The 19,716-nt window shown below is 42.9% G+C and overlaps 1 pseudogene across 1 annotated transcript in view; it reads left to right on the top strand.

The window, feature by feature from the left end:
* The window catches only part of LOC118381924 (alpha-actinin-1-like), a 76,856-nt pseudogene that overhangs the window by 23,425 nt on the left and 33,715 nt on the right, over positions 1-19,716 (top strand). The window contains exons 8-13 of the transcript XR_008091451.1: positions 12,048-12,140; positions 14,762-14,887; positions 15,086-15,190; positions 16,214-16,361; positions 17,895-18,045; positions 18,916-19,024. The product of XR_008091451.1 is annotated as an alpha-actinin-1-like (transcript). The remainder of the gene's footprint in view (positions 1-12,047; positions 12,141-14,761; positions 14,888-15,085; positions 15,191-16,213; positions 16,362-17,894; positions 18,046-18,915; positions 19,025-19,716) is intronic.

Genomic DNA, 19,716 nt, shown 5'->3' on the forward strand with positions numbered 1-19,716 from the left:
AGAACTAAAGAAGAAGAAGGGTTGTGTAGTTATATAAGGACCAGAACTAAAGAAGAAGAAGGGTTGTGTAGTTATATAAGGACCAGAACTAAAGAAGAAGGGTTGTGTAGTTATATAAGGACCAGAACTAAAGAAGAAGAAGAGTTGTGTAGTTATATAAGGACCAGAACTAAAGAAGAAGAGTTGTGTAGTTATATAAGGACCAGAACTAAAGAAGAAGGGTTGTGTAGTTATATAAGGACCAGAACTAAAGAAGAAGAAGAGTTGTGTAGTTATATAAGGACCAGAACTAAAGAAGAAGAAGAAGAGTTGTGTAGTTATATAAGGACCAGAACTAAAGAAGAAGAAGAGTTGTGTAGTTATATAAGGACCAGAACTAAAGAAGAAGGGTTGTGTAGTTATATAAGGACCAGAACTAAAGAAGAAGGGTTGTGTAGTTATATAAGGACCAGAACTAAAGAAGAAGAGTTGTGTAGTTATATAAGGACCAGAACTAAAGAAGAAGAGTTGTGTAGTTATATAAGGACCAGAACTAAAGAAGAAGAAGAAGGGTTGTGTAGTTATATAAGGACCAGAACTAAAGAAGAAGAAGAGTTGTGTAGTTATATAAGGACCAGAACTAAAGAAGAAGAAGGGTTGTGTAGTTATATAAGGACCAGAACTAAAGAAGAAGAAGAGTTGTGTAGTTATATAAGGACCAGAACTAAAGAAGAAGAAGAGTTGTGTAGTTATATAAGGACCAGAACTAAAGAAGAAGAAGAGTTGTGTAGTTATATAAGGACCAGAACTAAATAATAAGAAGGGTTGTGTAGTTATATAAGGACCAGAACTAAAGAAGAAGAAGAGTTGTGTAGTTATATAAGGACCAGAACTAAAGAAGAAGAAGAGTTGTGTAGTTATATAAGGACCAGAACTAAAGAAGAAGAAGAGTTGTGTAGTTATATAAGGACCAGAACTAAAGAAGAAGAAGGGTTGTGTAGTTATATAAGGACCAGAACTAAAGAAGAAGAGTTGTGTAGTTATATAAGGACCAGAACTAAAGAAGAAGAAGAGTTGTGTAGTTATATAAGGACCAGAACTAAAGAAGAAGAGTTGTGTAGTTATATAAGGACCAGAACTAAAGAAGAAGAGTTGTGTAGTTATATAAGGACCAGAACTAAAGAAGAAGAGTTGTGTAGTTATATAAGGACCAGAACTAAAGAAGAAGAAGGGTTGTGTAGTTATATAAGGACTATAACTAAAGAAGAAGAAGAGTTGTGTAGTTATATAAGGACCAGAACTAAAGAATAAGAAGAGTTGTGTAGTTATATAAGGACTATAACTAAAGAAGAAGAAGGTTTGTGTGGTTATATAAGGACTATAACTAAAGAAGAAGAGTTGTGTAGTTATATAAGGACTATAACTAAAGAAGAAGAGTTGTGTAGTTATATAAGGACTATAACTAAAGAAGAAGAAGGGTTGTGTAGTTATATAAGGACCAGAACTAAAGAAGAAGAGTTGTGTAGTTATATAAGGACCAGAACTAAAGAAGAAGAAGGGTTGTGTAGTTATATAAGGACTATAACTAAAGAAGAAGAAGAGTTGTGTAGTTATATAAGGACTATAACTAAAGAAGAAGAAGGGTTGTGTAGTTATATAAGGACCAGAACTAAAGAAGAAGAAGGGTTGTGTAGTTATATAAGGACTATAACTAAAGAAGAAGAAGAGTTGTGTAGTTATATAAGGACTATAACTAAAGAAGAAGAAGGGTTGTGTAGTTATATAAGGACTATAACTAAAGAAGAAGAAGGTTTGTGTGGTTATATAAGGACCAGAACTAAAGAAGAAGAAGGGTTGTGTAGTTATATAAGGACCAGAACTAAAGAAGAAGAGTTGTGTAGTTATATAAGGACCAGAACTGAAGAAGAAGAGTTGTGTAGTTATATAAGGACCAGAACTAAATAATAAGAAGAGTTGTGTAGTTATATAAGGACCAGAACTAAAGAAGAAGAAGAAGGGTTGTGTAGTTATATAAGGACCAGAACTAAAGAAGAAGAAGAGTTGTGTAGTTATATAAGGACCAGAACTAAAGAAGAAGAAGAGTTGTGTAGTTATATAAGGACCAGAACTAAAGAAGAAGAGTTGTGTAGTTATATAAGGACCAGAACTAAAGAAGAAGAAGAGTTGTGTAGTTATATAAGGACCAGAACTAAAGAAGAAGAGTTGTGTAGTTATATAAGGACCAGAACTAAAGAAGAAGAAGAAGAGTTGTGTAGTTATATAAGGACCAGAACTGAAGAAGAAGAAGGGTTGTGTAGTTATATAAGGACCAGAACTAAAGAAGAAGAAGAGTTGTGTAGTTATATAAGGACCAGAACTAAAGAAGAAGAAGAGTTGTGTAGTTATATAAGGACCAGAACTAAAGAAGAAGAAGAGTTGTGTAGTTATATAAGGACCAGAACTAAAGAAGAAGAAGAGTTGTGTAGTTATATAAGGACCAGAACTAAAGAAGAAGAAGGGTTGTGTAGTTATATAAGGACTATAACTAAAGAAGAAGAAGAGTTGTGTAGTTATATAAGGACCAGAACTAAAGAAGAAGAGTTGTGTAGTTATATAAGGACCAGAACTAAAGAAGAAGAGTTGTGTAGTTATATAAGGACCAGAACTAAAGAAGAAGAGTTGTGTAGTTATATAAGGACCAGAACTAAAGAAGAAGAAGAGTTGTGTAGTTATATAAGGACCAGAACTAAAGAAGAAGAGTTGTGTAGTTATATAAGGACCAGAACTAAAGAAGAAGAAGAGTTGTGTAGTTATATAAGGACCAGAACTAAAGAAGAAGAAGGGTTGTGTAGTTATATAAGGACCAGAACTAAAGAAGAAGAAGAGTTGTGTAGTTATATAAGGACCAGAACTAAAGAAGAAGGGTTGTGTAGTTATATAAGGACCAGAACTAAAGAAGAAGAGTTGTGTAGTTATATAAGGACCAGAACTGAAGAAGAAGAGTTGTGTAGTTATATAAGGACCAGAACTAAAGAAGAAGAGTTGTGTAGTTATATAAGGACCAGAACTAAAGAAGAAGAAGGGTTGTGTAGTTATATAAGGACCAGAACTAAAGAAGAAGAAGAGTTGTGTAGTTATATAAGGACCAGAACTAAAGAAGAAGAGTTGTGTAGTTATATAAGGACCAGAACTAAAGAAGAAGAAGAGTTGTGTAGTTATATAAGGACCAGAACTAAAGAAGAAGAAGAGTTGTGTAGTTATATAAGGACCAGAACTAAAGAAGAAGAGTTGTGTAGTTATATAAGGACCAGAACTAAAGAAGAAGAAGGGTTGTGTAGTTATATAAGGACCAGAACTAAAGAAGAAGAAGAGTTGTGTAGTTATATAAGGACCAGAACTAAAGAATAAGAGTTGTGTAGTTATATAAGGACCAGAACTAAAGAAGAAGGGTTGTGTAGTTATATAAGGACCAGAACTAAAGAAGAAGAAGAAGAGTTGTGTAGTTATATAAGGACCAGAACTAAAGAAGAAGAAGAGTTGTGTAGTTATATAAGGACCAGAACTAAAGAAGAAGAAGGGTTGTGTAGTTATATAAGGACCAGAACTAAAGAAGAAGAGTTGTGTAGTTATATAAGGACCAGAACTAAAGAAGAAGAAGAGTTGTGTAGTTATATAAGGACCAGAACTAAAGAAGAAGAAGAGTTGTGTAGTTATATAAGGACCAGAACTAAATAAGAAGATTTGTGTAGTTATATAAGGACCAGAACTAAAGAAGAATAAGAGTTGTGTAGTTATATAAGGACCAGAACTAAAGAAGAAGAGTTGTGTAGTTATATAAGGACCAGAACTAAAGAAGAAGGGTTGTGTAGTTATATAAGGACCAGAACTAAAGAAGAAGAGTTGTGTAGTTATATAAGGACCAGAACTAAAGAAGAAGAAGAGTTGTGTAGTTATATAAGGACCAGAACTAAAGAAGAAGAGTTGTGTAGTTATATAAGGACCAGAACTAAAGAAGAAGAGTTGTGTAGTTATATAAGGACCAGAACTAAAGAAGAAGAAGAGTTGTGTAGTTATATAAGGACCAGAACTAAAGAAGAAGAGTTGTGTAGTTATATAAGGACCAGAACTAAAGAAGAAGAGTTGTGTAGTTATATAAGGACCAGAACTAAAGAAGAAGAGTTGTGTAGTTATATAAGGACCAGAACTAAAGAAGAAGAAGAAGAGTTGTGTAGTTATATAAGGACCAGAACTAAAGAAGAAGAAGAGTTGTGTAGTTATATAAGGACCAGAACTGAAGAAGAAGAAGAGTTGTGTAGTTATATAAGGACCAGAACTAAAGAAGAAGAAGAGTTGTGTAGTTATATAAGGACCAGAACTAAAGAAGAAGAAGAGTTGTGTAGTTATATAAGGACCAGAACTAAAGAAGAAGAGTTGTGTAGTTATATAAGGACCAGAACTAAAGAAGAAAAAGAGTTGTGTAGTTATATAAGGACCAGAACTAAAGAAGAAGAGTTGTGTAGTTATATAAGGACCAGAACTAAAGAAGGGTTGTGTAGTTATATAAGGACCAGAACTAAAGAAGAAGGGTTGTGTAGTTATATAAGGACCAGAACTGAAGAAGAAGAAGAGTTGTGTAGTTATATAAGGACCAGAACTGAAGAAGAAGAAGTGTTGTGTAGTTATATAAGGACCAGAACTAAAGAAGAAGAGTTGTGTAGTTATATAAGGACCAGAACTAAAGAAGAAGAAGAGTTGTGTAGTTACATAAGGACCAGAACTAAAGAAGAAGAAGAAGAGTTGTGTAGTTATATAAGGACCAGAACTAAAGAAGAAGAAGAGTTGTGTAGTTACATAAGGACAAGAACTAAAGAAGAAGAGTTGTGTAGTTATATAAGGACCAGAACTAAAGAAGAAGAGTTGTGTAGTTATATAAGGACCAGAACTAAAGAAGAAGAAGGGTTGTGTAGTTATATAAGGACCAGAACTAAAGAAGAAGAGTTGTGTAGTTATATAAGGACCAGAACTAAAGAAGAAGAGTTGTGTGGTTTTATAAGGACCAGAACTAAAGAAGAAGAGTTGTGTAGTTATATAAGGACCGGAACTAAAGAAGAAGAAGGGTTGTGTAGTTATATAAGGACTATAACTAAAGAAGAAGAAGAAGAAGAGTTGTGTAGTTATATAAGGACCAGAACTAAAGAAGAAGAAGAAGGGTTGTGTAGTTATATAAGGACCAGAACTAAAGAAGAAGAAGAGTTGTGTAGTTACATAAGGACAAGAACTAAAGAAGAAGAGTTGTGTAGTTATATAAGGACCAGAACTAAAGAAGAAGAAGAGTTGTGTAGTTACATAAGGACCAGAACTAAAGAAGAAGAAGAAGAGTTGTGTAGTTATATAAGGACCAGAACTAAAGAAGAAGAAGAGTTGTGTAGTTACATAAGGACAAGAACTAAAGAAGAAGAGTTGTGTAGTTATATAAGGACCAGAACTAAAGAAGAAGAGTTGTGTAGTTATATAAGGACCAGAACTAAAGAAGAAGAAGGGTTGTGTAGTTATATAAGGACCAGAACTAAAGAAGAAGAGTTGTGTAGTTATATAAGGACCAGAACTAAAGAAGAAGAGTTGTGTGTTTTATAAGGACCAGAACTAAAGAAGAAGAGTTGTGTAGTTATATAAGGACCAGAACTAAAGAAGAAGAAGAAGGGTTGTGTAGTTATATAAGGACTATAACTAAAGAAGAAGAAGAAGAAGAGTTGTGTAGTTATATAAGGACCAGAACTAAAGAAGAAGAAGAAGGGTTGTGTAGTTATATAAGGACCAGAACTAAAGAAGAAGAAGAAGGGTTGTGTAGTTATATAAGGACTATAACTAAAGAAGAAGAGTTGTGTGGTTATATAAGGACTATAACTAAAGAAGAAGAAGAAGAGTTGTGTAGTTATATAAGGACCAGAACTAAAGAAGAAGAAGAAGGGTTGTGTAGTTATATAAGGACCAGAACTAAAGAAGAAGAAGAGTTGTGTAGTTATATAAGGGCTAATTGCACTGCAGAGGTCCAGAACTAAAGAAGAAGAGTTGTGTAGTTATATAAGGACCAGAACTAAAGAAGGAGAAGAAGGGTTGTGTAGTTATATAAGGGCTAATTGCACTGCAGAGGTCCAGAACTAAAGAGCACATTGCAGCAGCCAGGCAGCAGAGAGAACAGCTGTGTTTAAAAGACAGAGTGGAAAAAATATTCTCTCTATTTATAATTGGAAGAGAGAGGATTCAGACACTGCCTCCCTTTTATTATGGCATGTAGAAGAAGGGGAAGAATGGGGTGAAGATGAAGAGTATGAGCAGCATATAGTGAACCTCACATTACCTCAGACAGGTAGAGGGACAGGGCTCAGATTACTGTATAAAGAAGGCTACATCAAACAAATTCACACTATCAACAAATATGATGACTACAGTCAGAAATATTACTAAATGTGGACGAGCCAACTCCTACCCACCTGTTTAGTGGCGACACCAGGTATACTAGCCATTGGGACTATAACAGCTAAACCGCCAATAGAATCCAAACAGACAGATAAACTAACAAACCAACCAACCTGATCAGACTGGTGCCTGTTGTCTCCTCTCTCCCTGGTGTCTGACAACCTGATCAGACTGGTGCCTGTTGTCTCCTCTCTCCCTGGTGTCTGACAACCTGATCAGACTGGTGCCTGTTGTCTCCTCTCTCCCTGGTGTCTGACAACCTGGTCAGACTGGTGCCTGTTGGCTCACACTTTTACTCTGCGCTTCTCTCTTTTTTTCCATCTCTCCTTCCCTCTCCCCTTCTCCTCCTCCCTTTGTTCCCTGGGCAGACATCGTTAGCACGTTGAGGCCGGATGAGAAGGCCATCATGACTTATGTGTCGTGTTACTACCACGCTTTCTCAGGCAAGCAGAAGGTACAGTACCACAGTGTTACTACCAGGCTTTCTCAGGCAAGCAGAAGGTACAGTACCACAGTGTTACTACCAGGCTTTCTCAGGCAAGCAGAAGGTACAGTACCACAGTGTTACTACCAGGCTTTCTCAGGCAAGCAGAAGGTACAGTACCACAGTGTTACTACCAGGCTTTCTCAGGCAAGCAGAAGGTACAGCGCCTCCCTCTAGTCTCTAGTCCTTCTAGACCACTAGAGACCACAATAGTCCTGTACCACTAGAGACCATAATAGTCCTGTACTACTAGAGACCGTAATAGTCCTGTACTACTAGTGACTACCAGTCCTGTACTACTAGGCAACCAGAAGGTACCACTAGAGACCACAGTGTTACTAGAGACCACAATAGTCCTGTACTACTCAGGCAAGCAGAAGTCCTGTACCACTAGAGACCATAATACCTGTACTAGGCAAGACAGAAGGTCCTGTACCACTAGAGACCATAATAGTCCTGTACTACTAGAGACCGTAATAGTCCTGTACTACTAGAGACCGTAATAGTCCTGTACCACTAGAGACCATAATAGTCATGTACCACTAGAGACCACAATAGTCCTGTACCACTAGAGACCATAATAGTCCTGTACTACTAGAGACCGTAATAGTCCTGTACTACTAGAGACCGTAATAGTCCTGTACCACTAGAGACCATAATAGTCATGTACCACTAGAGACCATAATAGTCCTATACCACTACACCACCATACCATAGTCCTATACCACTAGACCATAGTCCTATACCACCATACCATAGTCCTATACCACTAGACCACCATACCATAGTCCTATACCACTACACCACCATACCATACCAGTCCTATACCACCATACCATAGTCCTATACTACCATACAATAGTCCTATACCACTAGACCACCATACCATAGTCCTATACCAGTAGACCACCATACCATAGTCCTATACCACTAGACCATAGTCCTATACCACTAGACCACCATACCATAGTCCTATACCACTAGACCACCATACCGTAGTCCTATACCACTAGACCACCATACCATACCAGTCCTATACCACCATACAATAGTCCTATACCACTAGACCACCATACCGTAGTCCTATACCACTAGACCACCATACCATACCAGTCCTATACCACTAGACCACCATACCATAGTCCTATACCACTAGACCACCATACCATAGTCCTATACCACCATACAATAGTCCTATACCACTAGACCACCATACCATAGTCCTATACCACTAGACCACCATACCATACCAGTGCTATACCACTAGACCACCATACCATAGTCCTATACCACTGACCACCATACCATAGTCCTATACCACCATACAATAGTCCTATACCACTAGACCACCATACCATAGTCCTCATACCACTAGACCACCATAGTCCTATACCACTAGACCACCATACCATAGTCCTATACCACTGGACCACCATACCATAGTCCTATACCACTGGACCACCATACCATAGTCCTATACCACTAGACCACCATACCATAGTCCTATACCACTACACCACCATACCATAGTCCTATACCACTGGACCACCATACCATAGTCCTATACCACTGGACCACCATACCAGTCCTATACCACTACACCACCATACCAGTCCTATACCACTACACCACCATACCATAGGCCTAGACCACCATATCATAGTCCTGGTACCACTGACCACCATACCAAGTCCTATACCACTAGACCACCATACCAGTCCTATACCACTACACCACCATACCATACCTATACCACTACACCACCATCATAGTCCTATACCACTAGACCACCATACCATAGTCCTAACCACTAGACCACCATACCGTAGTCCTATACCACTAGACCACCATACCATACCAGTCCTATACCACCATACAATGTCCTATACCACTAGACCACCATACCGTACCTGATACCACTAGACCACCATACCATACCAGTCCTATACCACTGACCACCATACCATAGTCCTCATACCACTGGACCACCATACCATAGTCCTATACCACCATACAATAGTCCTATACCACTAGACCACAATCATGGATACACTGGACCACCATACCATACCAGTGCTATACCACTAGATCACCATACCATAGTCCTATACCACTAGACCACCATACCATCAGTCCTATACCACCATACAATAGTCCTATACCACTAGACCACCATACCATAGTCCTATACCACTAGACCACCATAGTCCTATACCACTAGACCACCATACCATAGTCCTATACCACTAGACCACCATACCATAGTCCTATACCACTAGACCACCATACCATAATCCTATACCACTAGACCACCATACCATAGTCCTATACCACTACACCACCATACCATAGTCCTATACCACTAGACCACCATACCATAGTCCTATACCACTAGACCACCATACCATAGGCCTATACCACTAGACCACCATACCATAGACCTATACCACTAGACCATAGTCCTATACCACCATACCATAGTCCTATACCACTAGACCATAGTCCTATACCACTAGACCATAGTCCTATACCACCATACCATAGTCCTATACCACTACACCACCATACCATAGTCCTATACCACTAGACCACCATACCATAGTCCTATACCACTAGACCACCATACCAGTCCTATACCACTACACCACCATACCAGTCCTATACCACTACACCACCATACCATAGGCCTATACCACTAGACCACCATATCATAGTCCTATACCACTAGACCACCATACCATAGTCCTATACCACTAGACCACCATACCAGTCCTATACCACTACACCACCATACCATAGTCCTATACCACTACACCACCATATCATAGTCCTATACCACTAGACCACCATACCATAGTCCTATACCACTAGACCACCATACCAGTCCTATACCACTACACCACCATACCATAGGCCTATACCACTAGACCACCATACCATAGACCTATACCACTAGACCATAGTCCTATACCACCATACCATAGTCCTATACCACTAGACCATAGTCCTATACCACTGACCATAGTCCTATACCACCATACCATAGTCCTATACCACCATACCATAGTCCTATACCACTAGACCATAGTCCTATACCACTAGACCATAGTCCTATACCAATACCATAGTCCTATACCACTACACCACCATACCATAGTCCTATACCACTAGACCACCATACCATAGTCCTATACCACTAGACCACCATACCAGTCCTATACCACTACACCACCATACCAGTCCTATACCACTACACCACCATAATAGGCCTATACCACTAGACCACCATATCATAGTCCTATACCACTAGACCACCATACCATGAGTCCTATACCACTAGACCACCATACCAGTCCTATACCACTTACCACCATACCATAGTCCTATACCACTACACCACCATATCATAGTCCTATACCACTAGACCACCATACCATAGTCCTATACCACTAGACCACCATACCAGTCCTATACCACTACACCACCATACCATAGGCCTATACCACTAGACCACCATACCATAGACCTATACCACTAGACCATAGTCCTATACCACCATACCATAGTCCTATACCACTAGACCATAGTCCTATACCACTAGACCATAGTCCTATACCACCATACCATAGTCCTATACCACTAGACCATAGTCCTATACCACTAGACCATAGTCCTATACCACCATACCATAATAATACATTAGCTAATGTTAGTTAGCTTGCCAACAGTCACATAATCGAAGGTGGTTTAATTCTCCGTAGTCCAGAGTGGTGGTAAACTTGACAGCGGCAACATGACTAGGAAGAGGATTCACGCTGTATGCCACGGATGAACACCTTGGCTTGAGAGGGAGATTCAAACCCGTGTGACTGTCCTTTGTAAGTCAGCTGTAGTTTAGCTGGGAAGGCTATTCCATAGGCAATGTTGAGGGACCTGGCGTTTGACCCCATCGTAGCCGTTTCTTTTTCAGTGCAGGTCTGCGGGATAGGTCAGAGAAGGGCATGATCTCTTGGTCCCCCGTACATCACCTTGCCCAAAGACTTTCCGCCTTGGGCAAGGTGTCTGAAAAGTTGAGAAACTTCATGATAAGGACTCGTGGAGAGGGGTGGTTTCTCAGGCCGGAAGCAGACGGGCTCTTTCAATGCGTAGGGGGTCCGGAAAGCCTACTGCCTCAGGAAGGCATCTCTGGAGAAATGCAACTGCGTCACCATTTTCCACTTTTTCGGATAGATTAACCAGTCTCAAATTTGACCTGTGGTGGATCTTGAGCGAGTTTAGTTTTGAAGTAAGATCAGACACCTGTTTTTCACAAATCGAAGGAGGTTTAGATATCTAGACAGAGGGGTGAGTTAGATATCTAGACAGAGAGGGGGAGTTAGATATCTAGGAGAGAGGAGAGTTAGATATCTAGACAGAGAGGGGGGATGATATCTAGACTTGAGAGGGGGAGATTAATATCTAGACAGAGAGGGGGAGAGTTAGATATCTAGACAGAGAGGGGGAGAGTTAGATATCTAGACAGAGAGGAGGGAGTTAGATATCTAGACAGAGAGGGGGAGAGTTGATTCTAGACAGAGCAGGGGGAGAGTTAGGTCTAGACAGAGAGGGCATGATATCTAGACAGAGAGGGGGAAAGATATCTAGACAGAGAGGCAGAGTTAGATATCTAGACAGAGAGGGGAGAAAGTTAGATATCTAGACAGAGAGGGGTGGTTAGATATCTAGACAGAAGGGGAGGGTTAGATATCTAGACAGAGAGGGGAGAGTTAGATATCTAGACAGAGAGGGGGAGAGTTAGATATCTAGACAGAGAGGGGGAGATTTAGATATCTAGACAGAGAGGGGGAGATTAATATCTAGACAGAGAGGGGAGTTAGATATCTAGACAGAGAGGGGAGAGTTAGATTCTAGACAGAAGGGGAGACCTGTTTTATCTAGACAGAGAGGGGAGAGTTAGATATCTAGACAGAGAGGGGGAGAGTTAGATATCTAGAGAGGGAGAGCGAGTTTGATATCAACCATGATGTGTTCTGACTGACAACACAGTAACAGTTCCCATGGCGATGATAGAATGTATTCACCATATTCCTTCCTGTTCCTCCCCCAGGCGGAGACAGCAGCCAATCGGATCTGCAAGGTGTTGGCTGTCAACCAGGAGAATGAGCAGCTGATGGAGGATTACGAGAAGCTGGCTAGTGATGTAAGCACCACACCCCTCCTCTGTCCCCCTCCCCCCATAATCAAATCAATTAAAATGTTATTTGTCACATGCGCCCAAATACAACAGGTGTAAAACAGTGAAATGTTTACTATCAGGCCCTTTAACCAACAATTTTTTTTAAAATTTTACCTTTATTTAACCAGGCAAGTGCTTAAGAACATATTTTAGAAAAAACAGTGGGTTAACTGTAGGGCAGAACGACAGATTTGTACCTTGTCAGCAAAACCTTTTTAAATATAAGTAACGCTCTAAACTAATTAAACAATGCTTTACCAGTTTTAAAAAAAGTGCTAAGTAAAATATAGATAAGCAAAACATTTTTAAATATAAGTAACAAATAATTAAACAGCACCAGTAAAATAACAGGGGGTACCGGTACAGAGTCAATGTGGAGGCTATATACAGGGGTACTGATACAGAGTCAATGTGGAGGCTATATACAGGGGGTACCAGTACAGAGTCAATGTGGAGGCTATATACAGGGGGTACCGGTACAGAGTCAATGTGGAGGCTATATACAGGGGTACTAATACAGAGTCAATGTGGAGGCTATATACAGGGGGTACCGGTACAGATGTGGAGGCTATATACAGGGGGTACCAGTACAATGTGGAGACTATATACAGGGGGTACCAGTACAGAGTCAATGTGGAGGCTATATACAGGGGGTACCAGTACAGAGTCAATGTGGAGGCTATATACAGGGGGTACCAGCACAGAGTCAATGTGGAGGCTATATACAGGGGGTACCAGTACAGAGTCAATGTGGAGGCTATATACAGGGGGTACCAGTACAGAGTCAATGTGGAGGCTATATACAGGGGGTACCAGTACAGAGTCAATGTGGAGGCTATATACAGGGGGTACCAGTACAGAGTCAATGTGGAGGCTATATACAGGGGGTACCAGTACAGAGTCAATGTGGAGGCTATATACAGGGTGTTACGGTACAGAGTCAATGTGGAGGCTATATACAGGGTGTACCGGTACAGAGTCAATGTGGAGGCTATATACAGGGTATTACGGTACAGAGTCAATGTGGAGGCTATATACAGGGGGTACCGGTACAGAGTCAATGTGGAGGCTATATACATGGTGTACCGGTACAGAGTCAATGTGGAGGCTTTATACAGGGGGTACCAGTACAGAGTCAATGTGGAGGCTATATACAGGGGGTACCTGTACAGAGTCCATGTGGAGGCTATATACAGGGGGTACCAGTACAGAGTCCATGTGGAGGCTATATACAGGGGGTACCAGTACAGAGTCAATGTGGAGGCTATATACAGGGTGTACCAGTACAGAGTCCATGTGTAGGCTTTATACAGGGGGTACCTGTACAGAGTCAATGTGGAGGCTATATACAGGGTGTACCAGTACAGAGTCAATGTGGAGGCTATATACAGGGTGTACCGGTACAGAGTCCATGTGGAGGCTATATACAGGGGGTACCAGTACAGAGTCAATGTGGAGGCTATATACAGGGTGTTACGGTACAGAGTCAATGTGGAGGCTATATACAGGGTATTACGGTACAGAGTCAATGTGGAGGCGATATACAGGGTGTTATGGTACAGAGTCAATGTGGAGGCTATATACATGGTGTACCGGTACAGAGTCCATGTGGAGGCTATATACAGGGGGTACCGGTACAGAGTCCATGTGGAGGCTATATACAGGGTGTACCGGTACAGAGTCCATGTGGAGGCTATATACAGGGGGTACCGGTACATCTGGTACCAGGCTAACAACAAATGAACAGTAGGCAGAATTGTGCTTGTTGAATTAGCTTCCTACATTCACACTGCTATATGTATTAGTTATTCACTATTAGTAACAAAAGTCTCTCTCTGTCGCTCTTTCCATTCCTTTTTCTTATTGTGCTAACCTCACCTGCTCTACCTTTACTGTCCCTCTATACCTGCCCTGCCTGTCCCCCGTCACCTCTTACCCCTACTCCTTACCATCTACTCTCTCCTGTTCCTCTCTCCCTCTCCTCCTGTTCCTCTCTCCCTCCTCCAATTCTCCCTCTCCTTCTGTCCCCTTCACCTCTTACCCCTACTCCTTACCATCTACTCTCTCCTCCTGTTCCTCTCTCCCTCTCCTCCTGTTCCTCTCTCCTCCTGTTCCTCTCTCCCTCCTCCAATTCTCCCTCTCCTTCTGTCCCTCGTCACCTCTTACCCCTACTCCTTACCATCTACTCTCTCCTGTTCCCCCTCCCCCCCCCCCCTCTATGCCTCTCCTCTACCCCCTCTCTTCCCCCCTCCTCCCCCAATTATCCCTGTATGCCTCTCCTCTTCCACCCCCTCTCTCTTCACCTCCCCCCCCCCCATTCTCCCTCTATGCCTCTCCTCTTCCACCCCCTCTCTCTTCCCCCCCTCCCCCCCCCTCCCTCCCTCTATGCCTCTCCTCTTCCACCCCCTCTCTCTTCCCCTCCCCAATTCTCCCTCTATGCCTCTCCTCTTCCACCCCCTCTCTCTATGCCCCCTCTTCCCCCCCTCTTCTCCCCCACCTCCCTCTATGCCTCTCCTCTTCCACCCCCCCTCTCTCTTCCCCTCCCCCCAATTCTCCCTCTATGCCTCTCCTCTTCCCCCCCGTAGCTCCTGGAGTGGATCCGGCGCACCATCCCGTGGCTGGAGAACCGTGCTCCAGAGAACACCATGCAGGCGATGCAGCAGAAGCTGGAGGACTTCAGGGACTATCGGCGTCAACACAAGCCCCCCAAGGTTCTACACCCACTTGTTATAATGACTGTCACTAATTCCTTTTATGAATCAGGGCCCCCTTGTTAAAAGAGACATCGGTGTCAATGGGACTTCCCTGAATAGGTTAAATAATAATACGAACTATGTATGCATGTGTGACTTAAGTCATTTTGGATGGAAACGTCTGCTAAGTGGCAACTATAATTGTGATATTAAAAGGTCCAGGAGAAGTGTCAGCTGGAGATCAACTTCAACACCCTGCAGACCAAGCTGAGACTCAGCAACAGACCTGCCTTCATGCCCTCCGAGGGGAAGATGGTGTCGGTAGGTAACCTACAGTATGAAGTACACGACACACACACCTCTCTTATTTCTCTGTTTCTTTCTCTCTCTCAATTCAATTTAAGGTGATTTATTGGGAAATGGGAAACATATGTTAAATTTGTCAAGTAATTATCATTTTGTTTTCTCATGATTTCTCTCGCTCTTTCTCTCTCATCACGCCCTCTGTTTAAGTCAGTTGCTATTTACACAGCACATTCGAGGAGATCAGCATCGGCTTTAGCAAGACGCTACTCAGATTCCCTGAATCTCAATCACAAAACGAGCAGCTACACTGAACACAAATATAAACGCAACATGTAAAGTGTTGGTCCCATGTTTCATGAGCTGAAATAACAGATCCCAGAAATGTTCCATACGTACACACAAAAAGCTTATTTCTCTCAAGTTTTGAGCCCAAATGTGTTTTTACATCCCTGTTAGTGAGCATTTCTCCTTTGCCAAGATAATCCATCCACTTGACAGGTGTGGCCTATCAAGAAGCTGATTAAACAGTGTGATCATTACACAGGTGGACCTTGTGCTGGGGACAATAACTTTAAAATGTGCAGTTTTGTCACACAACACAATGCCACAGATGTCTCAAGTTTTGAGGGAGGATGCAATTGTCATGCTGACTGCAGGAATGTCCACCAGAGCTGTTGCCAGAGAATTGTATGTTCATTTCTCTACCATAAGCCGATCAAACAACGTCATTTTAGAGAATTTGGCAGTACGTCCAACCGGCCTCACAGCCGCAGACCACGTGTAACCACGACAGCCCAGGACCTCCACATCCAGCTTCTTCACCTGTGGGATCGTCTGAGAACAGCCACCCGGTCAGCTGATGAAACTGTGGGTTTACATGAAGAACCTCAGTTGTACAAACAATCCTCTAACACGCTGAAGCCTCGTTACCATCGGCACTTTTAAATCAGCCCCCCCGGACAAGGCTGGAATTGGACTGGTGATTGGTGTCTGGTGACTGTAAGCTGAACCTATATGTTAGTTGTTGTATTTGTGCAGGACGTCTCTAACGCCTGGGGCGGTCTAGAAGGGGCGGAGAAGGGTTATGAGGAGTGGCTCCTCAACGAGATACGCCGGCTGGAGAGACTCGACCACCTGGCTGAGAAGTTCCGTCAGAAGGCAGCCATCCACGAAACCTGGACTGAAGGTACCAGAACCGTGAAACAGAACACCACATCTGTTTCCGTTTGACCATTTTTGATTGAAACTAGAATTATAAGTGACTTAATTGTAAACTGTAATGTTGGTTAAAAAAAAAATAATAATATTTGGGCTGAGATCCCGCTAACGGGATCGATATGACAACAGCCAGTGAAACGTGCAGGGCGCCAAATTCAAAACAACAGAAATCCCATAATTACAATTCCTCAAACATACAAGTATTTTACACCATTTTAAAGATACACTTGTTGTTAATCCAACCACAGAGTCCGATTTCAAAAAGGCTTTACGCCGAAAGCAAACCAAACGATTATGTTAGGTCAGAGCCAAGTCACAGAAAAACACAGCCAATTTTCCAGCCAAAGAGAGGAGTCACAAAAAGCAGAAATAGAGAGAAATGAATCACTAACCTTTTGATGATCTTCATCAGATGACACTCATAGGACTCATGTATGTTTTGTTCGATAAAGTTCATATTTATATCCAGAAATCTCAGTATATATTGGCGCGTTACGTTCAGTAGTTCCAAAACATCCTGTGATTTTGCAGAGAGCCACGTCAATTTACAGAAATACTCATAATAAACATTGATAAAAGATACAACTATTATGCACGGATTTATAGATATACTTCTCAGCAACCGCTGTCAGATTTTAAAAAAGCTTTACCGAAAAAGCACACCATGCAATAATCTGAGTACAGTGCTCAGACAACAAATCAAGCCAAAACGTGTCAACAGAAGTCAGAAATAGCATTATAAATATTCACTTACCTTTGATCTTCAACAGAATGCACTCCCAGGAATCCCAGGTCCACAATAAATGTTTGTTTTGTTCGATAATGTCCGTCATTTATGTCTAAATATCTCCTTTTTTTGTTCGCGCGTTTAGCCCAGTAAGTCAAATTCATGACGTGCGAAAAGTTCCGTTTACAGTCCATAGAAACATGTCAAACGATGTATAGAATCAATCTCTAGTAGAAGCCTTAGGAAGTGCAATTTGACCCCATAGACACTGTGCATTCGATAGGGAATGAGTTGAAAACTACAAGAAAGAAACCTCAGATTTCCCACTTCCTGGTTGGATTTTTTTCTCAGGTTTTCGCCTGCCATACGAGTTCTGTTATACTCACAGACATCATTCAAACAGTTTTAGAAACTTCAGAGTGTTTTATATCCAAATCTACTAATAATATGCAATATATTAGCAACAGGGCCTGAGTAGCAGACAGTTTACTCTGGGCAACTTATTCATCCAAGCTACTCAATACTGCCCCACAGCCATAACAAGTTAAGGGCTTGTAGTAAAGTCAACATTTCACTATAAGGTCTATACATGTTTTATTCAGCACACGTGACAAATAACGATTTGATTTGTTATCCAGAAATGATTGGATCACTGTATGCAGCACCTTTTAAATATGTATCATGTCCCTGTTTTTGTTCAACATACATTCTGTATTCGTGTATTTACTGTGTATACATTTTCCAGCCATGTCTGTGGTGTGTCACCCCCTGCAGGTAAGGAGGTGATGCTGCAGGCGCGGGACTTTGAGACGGCCTCTCTGTCTGAGATCAAGGCTCTGCTGAAGAAACACGAGGCCTTCGAGAGCGACCTGGCCGCGCACCAGGACCGCGTAGAGCAGATAGCTGCCATCGCTCAGGAGTTAAAGTAAGGAGGGAATGGAGGGAGGAGGGAAGAGGAATGGAGGGAGGAGGGAAGAGGAATGGAGGGAGGAGGGAAGAGGAATGGAGGGAGGAGGGAAGAGGAATGGAGGGAGGAGGGAAGAGGAATGGAGGGAGGAGGGAAGAGGAATGGAGGGAGGAGGGAAGAGGAATGGAGGGAGGAGGGAAGAGGAATGGAGGGAGGAGGGAAGAGGAATGGAGGGAGGGAGGGAAGAGGAATGGAGGGAGGGAGGGAAGAGGAATGGAGGGAGGGAGGGAAGAGGAATGGAGGGAGGGAGGGAAGAGGAATGGAGGGAGGGAGGGAGGGAAGAGGAATGGAGGGAGGGAGGGAAGAGGAATGGAGGGAGGAGGGAAGAGGAATGGAGGGAGGAGGGAAGAGGAATGGAGGGAGGGAGGGAAGAGGAATGGAGGGAGGAGGGAAGAGGAATGGAGGGAGGAGGGAAGAGGAATGGAGGGAGGAGGGAAGAGGAATGGAGGGAGGGAGGGAAGAGGAATGGAGGGAGGAGGGAAGAGGAATGGAGGGAGGAGGGAAGAGGAATGGAGGGAGGAGGGAAGAGGAATGGAGGGAGGGAGGGAAGAGGAATGGAGGGAGGGAGGGAAGAGGAATGGAGGGAGGAGGGAAGAGGAATGGAGGGAGGGAGGGAAGAGGAATGGAGGGAGGGAGGGAGGGATGAAGGGAGAGGGAGGGAAGGGAGGGGAAGAGGGATGGAGGATGGAGGGAGGGCTGCTATAACATAACATTGACCTGCTCTGTCTCGTACCCTGTCTCGTACCCCTGTCTTGTACCCCTGTCTTGTACCCCTGTCTCGTACCCCTGTCTCGTACCCCTGTCTTGTACCCCTGTCTCGTTCCTCAGTGAGCTGGACTACTATGACTCCCCCAGTGTGAACACTCGCTGCCAGAACATCTGTGACCAATGGGATGCCCTGGGAGCCTTGACTCAGAAACGCAGCGAGGCTCTGCAGGTACAGTAGGAGGGGCTTAGTGGGGCGGGGCTCTGCAGGTACAGTAGGAGGAGCTTAGTGGGGTGAGGCTCTACAGGTACAGTAGGAGGGGCTTAGTGGGGCGGGGCTCTGCAGGTACAGTAGGAGGGGCTTAGTGGGGCGGGACTCTGCAGGTACAGTAGGAGGGGCTTAGTGGGGCGGGGCTCTGCAGGTACAGTAGGAGGGGCTTAGTGGGGCGAGGCTCTGCAGGTACAGTAGGAGGGGCTTAGTGGGGCGGGACTCTGCAGGTACAGAAGGAGGGGCTTAGTGGGGTGAGGCTCTACAGGTACAGTAGGAGGAGCTTAGTGGGGCGGGGCTCTGAAGGTACAGTAGGAGGGGCTTAGTGGGGTGGGGCTCTGCAGGTACAGTAGGAGGGGCTTAGTGGGGTGAGGCTCTGCAGGTACAGTAGGAGGGGCTTAGTGGGGTGAGGCTCTGCATGTACAGTAGGAGGGGCTTAACAGGGTGTGTCTCTGTAGGTAGGATGGGCTTAGTGGGCGTGGTCTACAGGGAGGAGGTGCTTAGTGGGGTGGGGCTCTGCAGGTACAGTAGGATGGGCTTAGTGGGCGTGGTCTACAGGGAGGAGGTGCTTAGTGAGTAGTGGTCCTTGAAGTAGGAGGAGCTTGTCATAGAGCATGGAGATGTAATTACTTGAAGGGACCAAGTCTCTGAGACCT

This window comes from Oncorhynchus keta, chromosome 35, assembly GCF_023373465.1.
Source record: "Oncorhynchus keta strain PuntledgeMale-10-30-2019 chromosome 35, Oket_V2, whole genome shotgun sequence".
Classification (NCBI taxonomy): Eukaryota; Metazoa; Chordata; class Actinopteri; order Salmoniformes; family Salmonidae; genus Oncorhynchus; species Oncorhynchus keta.